Source organism: Sander lucioperca, chromosome 9, assembly GCF_008315115.2.
Source record: "Sander lucioperca isolate FBNREF2018 chromosome 9, SLUC_FBN_1.2, whole genome shotgun sequence".
In the NCBI taxonomy this organism is placed as follows: domain Eukaryota; kingdom Metazoa; phylum Chordata; class Actinopteri; order Perciformes; family Percidae; genus Sander; species Sander lucioperca.
In genome coordinates this window covers 32,701,627-32,713,009 of record NC_050181.1, presented here as the reverse complement: position 1 = coordinate 32,713,009, position 11,383 = coordinate 32,701,627, and positions in this window count along the sequence as shown.

Here is an 11,383-nt window from a genome sequence, read left to right as displayed (position 1 = left end):
CCTGTGAAGTACGTGAGACCTGTGAATGTGCCCCCTGCTGTGTCTGCTGTTCCTGTTGCTACTCCTACTGACCACCTGGACCACGTGAGTCTTGACAATGTCAATTCTTTTACTAGGGGGTCCTTTCACCAGGGTGACCAACGTTTTCATAGAAATATGAATAAGCAGTGTGTAACGAACAGCGTCGCCGCAATCATCACACATGTTTCAAAGAGTGTCTTGACCTGGAAAACACAGGACATAGATGACATTTTGGTGCGTGGTAATAATTTGTACACTTGCATGGAGCAAAAGCATATGATCAGTGCTTCTCATAGTAGTGGTTACATTTTTGTTCGTGAAATACCCAAGGTGTTTATGCATAACAATAGAAAGGTCCGTTTAGAGTATTTAGACCCATGTAGTGGAGTTATTGGCTTGGAGAATTATGCTCCAGGTGTCCGAGATATAGCCATGCCTTTGGACGAAGCTCTCCAGCGGGCACTGTTGGAGGCAAATGCATGTTTGCTGACTATTAGGAGTAACACGTGCTGTGTTTAGGCTGGGGTCAAAATTTGCTGTGTTCGATCCGCATGCAAGAGGCAACGATGGTGGTTTGGAGCTTCATGGTACCAGCATTGTAGCATGCTACGACACTTTGTCGATGGCATACGGACATGTAACTAACCTTGTTTGTTCACTGTATGGTGACGATGATGTGTCTAACAAAACTTTTGAAATCACTGGTGTTAAAGCTGTTTTAGTTGATGAGGTCAGTCCAGTTAGTGTCCAGCATGTAGATGATGAGTCAGAAAGTGTTTTTAATCTTGAGTCAGAAACCTTGGCTGTTGTAGGTGTCGATCATGTCGCTAGTGACTCTGAATCTATGGTTTGTGACCAGGTGTCAGACGGAAGTCTTGAGTCAGAAACATTGGCTGTTGTAGGTGTCGATCATGTCACTAGTGACTCTGAATCTATGGTTTGTGACCAGGTGTTGGATGGAAATTCTATTAATGTTGAGTTGGAGACAATAGAAACAACCAGTAATGATAATGTTCATTTCGTGTCTGAAACAAATGCCACACCAGTCACATTTAAATCTTTGACATTAGCTGATAAAAGGAGGATCTGCTTCAAACTTGGTATTGTGCCCAGTTTATCTCCTGAGGATGTTGTTTTAGATAGCAAGGAATTGGAGCAGCCTGTACCTTGCACAACCACTGACATTAACTCAGATGGTAATTGTTTCTTTAGTGCTCTGTCTCATGTTTTTAGTGGGGTACAGACATATCATAAGAATATTCGTCGGGCTATAGTAAATAATATTAAACAAAATCCTGATGTGTACCGTAACATTCTCAGGCAGCGGTATACATCTGTAGAGCAGTATATTACAAAATCGAAAATAAATTCTGTTGGAACTTGGGCTACCGAAGTCGAAATATACGCGGCAGCTGATTTTTTTGAGGTAGATATCTATACATATAGTGGAAATGAGTGGTTAAGGTTTAAGTCTAGGAGTGAGAAAACTGAAAACAAAGGGATTTATCTTAAACACTGCAATAGATGTCATTATGAGCCAGTTACATGTGTGAAGGATAATGTCTCTACTATGTGTTATAGTGTAAGTACCCTCTGTGAAAATGATCACTCAAAGGCAAAGAGTGATTCATTCTCAGTACGTAAAATTAGTAATGAAAGCCAAAATAAGAAAAAGAGACAGATATGATGAAGACAGTGAATATAAGCAACTCAAAAAAATGAAAGGCCAACACAGATATGCTAGTGATATAGAGTACAAAGAAAGTAAACAACAAGCAAGTGTTAATACCTACGCAACTAAACCTGAGGTCAAAGAAAAACTCCTACAGAGAAACAAAACTATGAAACTAAACCTGGGTTCAAACACGCTCTCATACAGAGAGGCAAAACTAATTATGCAACTAAACCTGAAGTCAAACGAAAGATCCTTCAGAGAAACAAAACTAATTATGCAACTAAACCTGAAGTCAAACGAAAGATCCTTCAGAGAAACAAAACTAACTATAAAACTAAACCTGAGTTCAAACAAGCTCTCATACAGAGAGGCAAAACTAATTATGCAACTAAACCTGAAGTCAAACGAAAGATCCTACAGAGCAATAAAGCTGTGTAATAAATGTGTGTAATAAATAATTTACAAGTGGATCCTATTCCAAAAGTTCTTAATGTTAATTCATTAGAAGGGCATTTAGTTGCACAGACTATACCATTCACAAAAATGGTAGCTTTACCAAAGGGAGGTGAGAATGGCTGTCATGGGCCAGTAACTTGTGTTCCATCTAACAATGATGTTATTAGTAATGTTCTTCCTAGATCAGAAAATGAGGATCTCATGATTAGAGTTCAACTAAAGCGAAAACTTTCCTACAAAGGCCATTATGACTATCAGTATGTCCACACAAATAAAATTCGTAGCGCTTTAAGATACTTAAAAAAACACAATTTTATAAAGATGTTGAGTTTAATAAGAATTGGAAAAATCCCTTGGAAAAAGAAACCAATGATGAAAAAGATAAATGTGATGCAGTTGTAGATGACGTTGAAGAAGAACATATAAATGACAGACAGCAGCATGGGATGTATTTGGATACATGTTTGCAACCGGTGGATATAGCACAGGAAATAATGGATCAGAACTTTGACAGTATTTTATCAGTAGCACCAGCAGAGGGAAACAATCCGGTAAGAGTACTAACAGACATAAGTAATGATGCCAGGTGTTTTCCAATTCTATTTCCAAAGGGAACTGGAACATTTCATGATGTCAGACAGCATAAGTTAACACCATCCAAATACTTCAATAACAGAATTCTTCATGCTGATGGTAGATTTAGCAAAAATGTAGAATTCATCTTCTATGGACAATCTTATGTTGACACTTATCAAATTGTTTCAAATGTTTCAATAGCATTGAGGAAAGGCTACCATGCTGGTGAAAAAGAACAAATTACATCATCTATGCTTGGCAATACAGATTTTGTTAAAAATCTGTTAAACTATGACATGGGGTACAAGTTTTTAAAGCCTATCAGAGGTACACCTGTCTTTTGGCAGGGTGTACAGAAAGACTTGTTTGCTATGGTCAGGCAGCTTGGTATTCCAACTTGGTTTTGTTCCTTCTCGTCTGCTGATTTACGATGGACAGAGTTGATGGAAACATTTATGCAACTGCAAAATATAAAAGGCAATGTAAATGACTTGGACTGGTCGCAAAAATGTAATCTGTTAAAAAATAATCCCGTGACAGCAGCAAGGATGTTTGATTATAGGTTTCGTACTTTTTTAAAAGAAGTCATCATGTCCCCTGCTCAGCCAATTGGCAAAATAATTGATTATTTCTACAGAGTAGAGTTTCAGCAAAGAGGCTCCCCACACGTCCACTGTCTTTTCTGGGTGGAGAATGCCCCAAAGATAGGAACAAACCCAGATCAAGACGTTGTCGATTACATTGACAAATATATTACATGTGAACTTCCTCCTGAAAGTGATGCTATGCATGAGATTGTTTCTGGTGTTCAGATGCACAGTAAGAAACACACAAAGACTTGTAAAAAGAAGGGCACAGCATGTAGATTTAATTTTCCACGACCTCCAAGCAATAACACATTTATTTGTAAAATAGAAGAAAAGAAGCAACAAAATGAACCAAATCAAGAGCAAAAGCAACAAGATCAACCTAGTGCAGAACAGCAGCTGAAACTAGCAAAAGATATTATGGCAAAAGTAAAACTAGCCCTTTCAAATGAAGAAGCAACATATGACAGTGTTGATGCTTTGTTCGATTCAATTGGAATCAATCAGGCAATCTTTGAAAAGGCTTATCGATTAACTACCAAGAAAACCAGTGTTGTGCATAAAAGAAACACTAGTGGGGTTTGGATAAATCAGTACAATCGAGACCTTCTGCGTTGCTGGAATGCCAACATGGACATCCAGTTTGTCACTGATCCGTATGCCTGTGTTGTTTATATAATATCATACATCTCTAAAGCAGAAAGGGAAATGGGATTATTGCTTTCACATGCACAAAATGAAATTAAAGCTGATGGAAATTTAGACGCAAAACAGGCTCTAAACAAGTTGGGAAGTGTGTTTCTACACAATCGAGAAGTTTCTGCTCAGGAAAGTGTGTATCGACTCACAAATATGAGATTAAGGGAAAGTTCCAGAAAAGTAGTATTTGTTCCTACTGGAGACAACATTGTTAGGATGAGTCTTCCTCTCAGTGTTATTCAAAAGAGAGCAGAACGTGAAGATACACACACACACACACACACACAGGCCAAATATGGATGACTAGCACTACTGATCGTTATAAATCTAGACCTAAAACGAATGACTTTAAAGACATGTTTGGCTACTTTTGCATCAGAATACAGGCAGGTTTATAAAAACGAAAGCTCTAAACCAGGTGTAATCACATTGGATGATAAGTGTGGCTTTGTTAGAAAGAGGACGAGGACAGACGTGGCTGTTGTGAGATATGCTCGGTTTTCACCAACAAACCAGCCTGAGAAGCACTATCAAAGTCTACTTCAGCTGTTCCTGCCACACTATAATGATCAAGAATTGAAACCTCCACCGTTTATTGGTTTTGAAGAGTTTTATGATGCAGGCTCCATATCTAACTGTAATGGTGACATTATATCTGTAAAAGAGGTGGTAGATATGAACAGGTCTAAATTTGAAATTGAAGCAGAAAAATTAGAGTGTGAAGAAATTATAGAAAGCAGTGGATTTCCAGAAGATGCATGGGCTTCTCTTTGTCCTGAAACTGAATCAGAGCGTTTGGAGTGTTTAGAGGAAATGAGACTTAACCAGCCTGTGTATTCAACAGAACAAGAAGTTATTCCAGATCTACAGCCAGAACAAAACACACTTGTCGATGGAATTCCAAAAACAAATCTCTCTCTCTCTCTCTCTCTCTCTCTCTCTCTCTCTCTCTCTCTCTCTCTCTCTCTCTCTCTCTCTCTCTCTCTCTCTCTCTCTAAAAAATCTATTGTTATAGTGAGCTTTTCATTTAGGACTAGACTAATTATGCACTTGAGGAGGAACCATTTCTGTCATAGGGACATAACATTGCATGAAATAAAACTAAAGTCCTAAAAGTCTTTGCTACCCAAAATAAATCCATACATTTAATTCATGGTTTGTCATTTACACAACTAATCCATCCATCAAAGTCCCAGAGTTAACCTAAAATGTCCATCCTGCTTAATGTCTTTTTAAATTCAAATCATCCTGTAAACATTCTAAGGTTTTTATGCTCTACATTTTTAAGCTATAAATTTGTCATAAAACAGCTTACCTTAGCTGCATGATCATAATTTCAATATGGTTTATTTTACTGCATTACAACAGCATGTTTAACTAAAACCTATATTAATAAACATTTAAAACGGCAAATTATACATTTACAGTATCGACATTTCTCAGAACCAAATATACTACATTTATGCCATAATATTAAATACTCCTACCTATATGCTGTTGCTAATGCAGGTTTTGCTTTACTTTCCATGTTGCGTCACAAAAAGCAAAAGGCACTTGTAATGGTACTCCTGGTTTACTGGGATGGGGTTCGATTCCCTGCGGTGTCCTGCTAATTGTTTTGACATTTACATGAAAGCACCGATTACTAGTCTATTAATTCTAACAATTGCCACAAACTTCAATGAACCGTCTATATGTAAATTATTTACAAACATGTAACATGTAAGCAATAAAAACAATATATTGCACTATGTATGCACCACACACATTTTTCACACAGTTTTGGCTGAATGTTTGACTACCCTTTTTTTTCTTAAAGGGCGTGCGCCTGTGAGCACCCACGCGACGTACCGCAGACGTCGCGGCTCGCGCCTCTCTATTTACCGCCGTTTGCCTCCCCGCCGCCCGGCTTCGGGTTCCGCTTTCGCGCTCTCCCCCGGACGTCGGGGGCGACTGGCATGGGTGGCTTGGGCCCCGTCATAACTGCTTGTAGTTCTAGTTATTATTAGGGCCCGAGCGCCGACAGCGGCGAAGGCCCTATTGAAACTGAAGGAATTATTATTAGGGCCCGAGCGCCGACAGCGGCGAAGGCCCTATTGAAACTGAAGGAATTATTATTATTATTATTAGGGCCCGAGCGCCGACAGCGGCGAAGGCCCTATTGAAACTGAAGGAATTATTAGGGCCCGAGCGCCGACAGCGGCGAAGGCCCTATTGAAACTGAAGGAATTATTATTAGGGCCCGAGCGCCGACAGCGACGAAGGCCCTATTGAAACTGAAGGAATTATTATTATTATTAGGGCCCGAGCGCCGACAGCGGCGAAGGACCTATTGAAACTGAAGGAATTATTAGGGCCCGAGCGCCGACAGCGGCGAAGGCCCTATTGAAACTGAAGGAATTATTATTATTATTATTATTTTCCCGGCAAATGAATTGGCTTTTTGAGGGGCTTAACATATTCAAAAACTCACCAAATTTGGCGGTCGCATCAAGTCTGGTGGAAAATTTACGTATTTTAAGGGTTTCGGGAATAGGCACGCAAAAATGGCTCGCTAGCGCCCCCTACAAAGTTAAAAAAATTGAGCCCCTGCAGTGCGTTTAACGTAGACTCACGAAACTTGGTACACACATGTAACATGTCAAGATGTACAAAAAACGTCATTGCAGCCATACCCTAAACCCAACAGGAAGTCCGCCATTTTGATTTCAAAGTTCGAAATTTGTGCGATTTTGGCCATTTCCACATGTCGTACTTTAACGAACTCCTCCTAGAGATTTCATCTGATCAACTTCAAATTCGGTCTGTACCATCTTAAGACATTAAAGATGAAAAGTTGTTAAAAGAAAAACTTTTCGTCATAGGGCGTGGCCGTGGCGGGGCGGCCATTTTGTGCGTTTCGCCGCCGAAACAGGAAGTGTACATTGTCCGATTGGCTCGAAACTTTTCAGGATTCATAAGAGTCCAACCCTGAGGACAAATAAAGGCTGATATTTACTTAAAGTCATAGCGCCTCCTAGTGGCAACAGGAAGTAGGCCCAAAAGACAAGGTGCTATACTTTAACGAACTCCTCCTAGAGATTTCATCCGATGGACTTCAAACTTGGTCTGTATCATCCCAACACCTTAAAGATGAAAAGTTATTAAAAGAAAAACTTTTCGTCTGACGGTGTGGGCGTGGCGGCCATTTTGAGTGTTTAGCGATGAACAAAGAAGTTGTTGTAACTTGAGTGTACGTTGTCGTATCTGCCCGAAATTTCTCACGATTGACAAGGGTCCAGGCCTGAGGACAGCTACAGGCCATATTTGACTTTTGGTCATAGCGCCCCCCGCTGGCAACAGGAAATGCGCCTTATATGACAAACATCATCCGATTTACATGAAACTTAGAATGTGTGGTCTACATGTGATACCCCTATAATATAACCACGCCCACTTACTCAGGCCACGCCCCCTTTCATAACATTTGAACCGTTTAAGGTAGAGTCTTGTGTGAGGTGTCATTGAACTCAGCAGAGAGTTGCTTCTTCATTGTTGATGGTTTGGCCCGCCCCCTATGCGTAAGCCACGCCCCCTTTCAGAGCTAATGGACTGTATGGCGTAGAGTCTTGTGTGAGGTGTCATTGAACTCAGCAGAGAGTTCCTTCTTCATTGTTGATGGTTTGGCCCGCCCCCTATGCTTAAGCCACACTCCCTTTCATAACATTTGAATGATTTAAGGTTGACCATTGTGTGAGGTATCAATGAACTCAGCAGAGACTTCCTTCTTCATTGGTGATGTTTTGGCCCGCCCCCTATGCTTAAGCCACGCCCCCTTTCATTACATTTGAACCGATTAAGGTAGACCCTTGTGTGAGGTATCATTGAACTCAGCAGAGACTTCCTTTTTAATTGGTGATGGGTTGACCCGACCCCTATAATTTAGCCACGCCCCTTTTTATAACTGGTGACCCATTTAAGGAAGAGTCTTGTGTGAGGTGTCATTGAACTCAGCAGAGAGTTACTTCTTCATTGGTGATGGTTTGGCCCGCCCCCTATGCTTAAGCCACGCCCCCTTTTATAACATTTGAACCGTTTAAGGTAGGGTCTTGTGTGAGGTGTCATTGAACTCAGCAGAGAGTTGCTTCTTCATTGGTGATGTTTGGCCCGGCCCCTATGCTTAAGCCACACTCCCTTTCATAACATTTGAATGATTTAAGGTTGACCATTGTGTGAGGTATCAATGAACTCAGCAGAGAGTTGCTTCTTCATTGGTGATGGTTTGGCCCGCCCCCTATGCTTAAGCCACGCCCCCTTTCATAACATTTGAACGATTTAAGGTTGACCCAATGGTCAACCTTAAATCGTTCAAATTGTGAGGTATCAATGAACTCAGCAGAGAGTTACTTCTTCATTGGTGATGGTTTGGCCCGCCCCCTATGCTTAAGCCACGCCCCCTTTCATAACATTTGAACCGTTTAATGTAGGGTCTTGTGTGAGGTGTCATTGAACTCAGCAGAGAGTTGCTTCTTCATTGGTGATGGTTGGCCCGCCCCGTATGCTTAAGCCACACCCCCTTTCATAACATTTGAACGATTTAAGGTTGACCATTGTGTGAGGTATCATTGAACTCAGCAGAGTTGCTTCTTCATTGGTGATGGTTTGGCCCGCCCCCTATGCTTAAGCCACGCCCCCTTTCATAACATTTGAACCATCTAAGGTAGAGTCTTGTGTGAGGTGTCATTGAACTCAGCAGAGAGTTGCTTCTTCATTGGTGATGTTTGGCCCACCCCCTATGCTTAAGCCACGCCCCCTTTCATAACATTTGAACGATTTAAGGTTGACCATTGTGTGAGGTATCAATGAAATCAGCAGAGAGTTCCTTCTTCATTGGTGATGGTTTGGCCCACCCCCTATGTTTAAGCCACGCCCCCTTTCATAAATGCTGACCCATCTAAGGTAGAGTCTTGTGTGAGGTATCATTGAACGCAGCAGGGAGTTCCCTTTTCATTGGTGACGATTTGCGGTGTCTGAGTGCCGCGCAAATGCACGATTGCAAGGAGCGGCGTCCGCCAGTAACCCCGACGCGCGCAGAGGCGCGAGGGCCCGTCCATCGCTGCTTGCAGCTTTAATTATTATTATTATTTTCCCGGCAAATGAATTGGCTTTTTGAGGGGCTTAACCTATTCAAAAACTCACAAAATTTGGCGGTCGCATCAAGTCTGGTTAAAATTTACGTATTTTAAGGGTTTCGGGAACAGGCGCGAAAAATGGCTCGCTAGCGCCCCCTACAATGTTAAAAAAATTTAGCCCCTGCAGTCCGTTTAACGTAGACTCACGAAACTTGGTACACATATGTATCATGTCAAGATGTACAAAAAACGTCATTGTAGCCATACCCTAAGCCCAACAGGAAGTCCGCCATTTTGATTTCAATGTTCGAAATTAGTGCGATTTTGGCCATTTCCACATGTCGTACTTTAACGAACTCCTCCTAGAGATTTCATCCGATCAACTTCAAATTCGGTCTTTGTCATCTTAAGACATTAAAGATGAAAAGTTGTTAAAAGAAAAACTTTGTTTGGCCCGCCCCTCTGTGCTTAGCCACGCCCCCTTTCATACATGGTGACCCGTTTATGGTAGAGTCTTATGTGAGGTATCAATGAACTACGCAGAGACTTCCTTTTTTATTGGTAAAGGTTTGCCCCGACCCCCATGCTTTAGCCACGCCCCCTTTAACAGCTAATAAACTGTATGACGTAGCATCTTGTGTGAGGTATCATTGAACTCAGCATGGAGTTCCCTTTTCATTGGTGACGATTTGCGTTGTCTGAGTGCCGCGCAAATGCACGGTCGCAAGGAGCGGCGACCGCCGGTAACCCCGACACGCGCAGAGGAGCGAGGGCCCGTCCATCGCTGCTTGCAGCTTTAATTTAAATGTTTTATTATTAAGGGCAAAACCAAGATATAAAATCAACATCCACCGAGCCAAAATGCTTATGTTATCATTAGCGAGCTAGCTCGTTCTTGTTTCTTAACTGCGTTGCGAGTTATAGGAGCTTAGCTGGGAGCTTCATGGAGACAGCTAAAGTTTATGTTAGCTACAGCTGTCAGATTTAGCTTCCACTTCATATATTACCTTCTAATAGCTGTATTCTCAGTAACGTGACTCTGCAAGAAACAGGTTGCTTATAAATCACTAAAATAGTAGCGACAGCACCGTTTGGCTTTTCAATGCCATTAGCATCGTGGCTAGCACTATTGTTACTTAGCTAGTTTATGACAAATTGTTTCGGCTGTGCTTTCTAAAATGATGTCATTGTGCTAACCGAGCACCGTTAGCCTTTAAAACAGAGCCGCTTCAATACACTTGTTAGGTAACGTTTAATTACAGAGTTCTCTGTTAATTAGGGCCCGAGCGCCGACAGTGCCGAAGGCCCTATTGAAACTGAAGGAATTATTATTATTACACCAAATAAATTGGCTTTTTGAGGGGCTTAACATATTCAAAAACTCACCAAATTTGGCGGGCGCATCAATTCTGGTGAAAATGTACGTATTTTAAGGGTTTCGGGAATAGCCACGCAAAAATGGCTCGCTAGCGCCCCCTACAAAGTTAAAATAATTGAGCCCCTGCAGTGCGTTTAATGTAGACTCACGAAACTTGGTACACATATGTAACATGTCAAGATGTACAAAAAATGTCATTAGAGCCATACCCTAAACCCAACAGGGAGTCCGCCATTTTGATTTCAAAGTTAGAAATGAGTGCGATTTTGGCCATTTCCACATGTTGTACTTTAACGAACTCCTCCTAGAGATTTTATCCGATCAACTTCAAATTTGGTCTGTACCATTTTAAGACGTTAAAGATGAAAAGTTGTTAAAAGAAAAAATTTTCGTCATAGGGCGTGGCCGTGGTGGGGAGGCCATTTTGTGCGTTTCGCCGCCGAAACAGGAAGTGGGTGTAACTTGAGTGTACATTGTCTGACTGGCTCGAAACTTTTCAGGATTCACAAGAGTCCAACCCTGAGGACAAATAAAGGCCGATATTTACTTAAAGTCATAGCGCCCCCTAGTGGCAACAGGAAGTAGGCCTAAAAGTCAAGGTGCTATACTTTAACAAACTCCTAGACATTTCATCCGATGGACTTCAAACTTGGTCTGTATCTTCTCAACACCTTAAAGATGAAAAGTTATTAAAAGAAAAACTTTTCGTCAGACGGTGTAGGTGTGGCGTGGCGGCCATTTTGAGTGTTTAGCGATGAACAAATAAATTGTTGTAACTTGAGTGTACGTTGTCGTATCTGCCCGAAATTTGTCACGATTGACAAGGGTCCACGCCTGAGGACACCTACAGGGCAAAATTGACTTTTGGTCATAGCGCCCC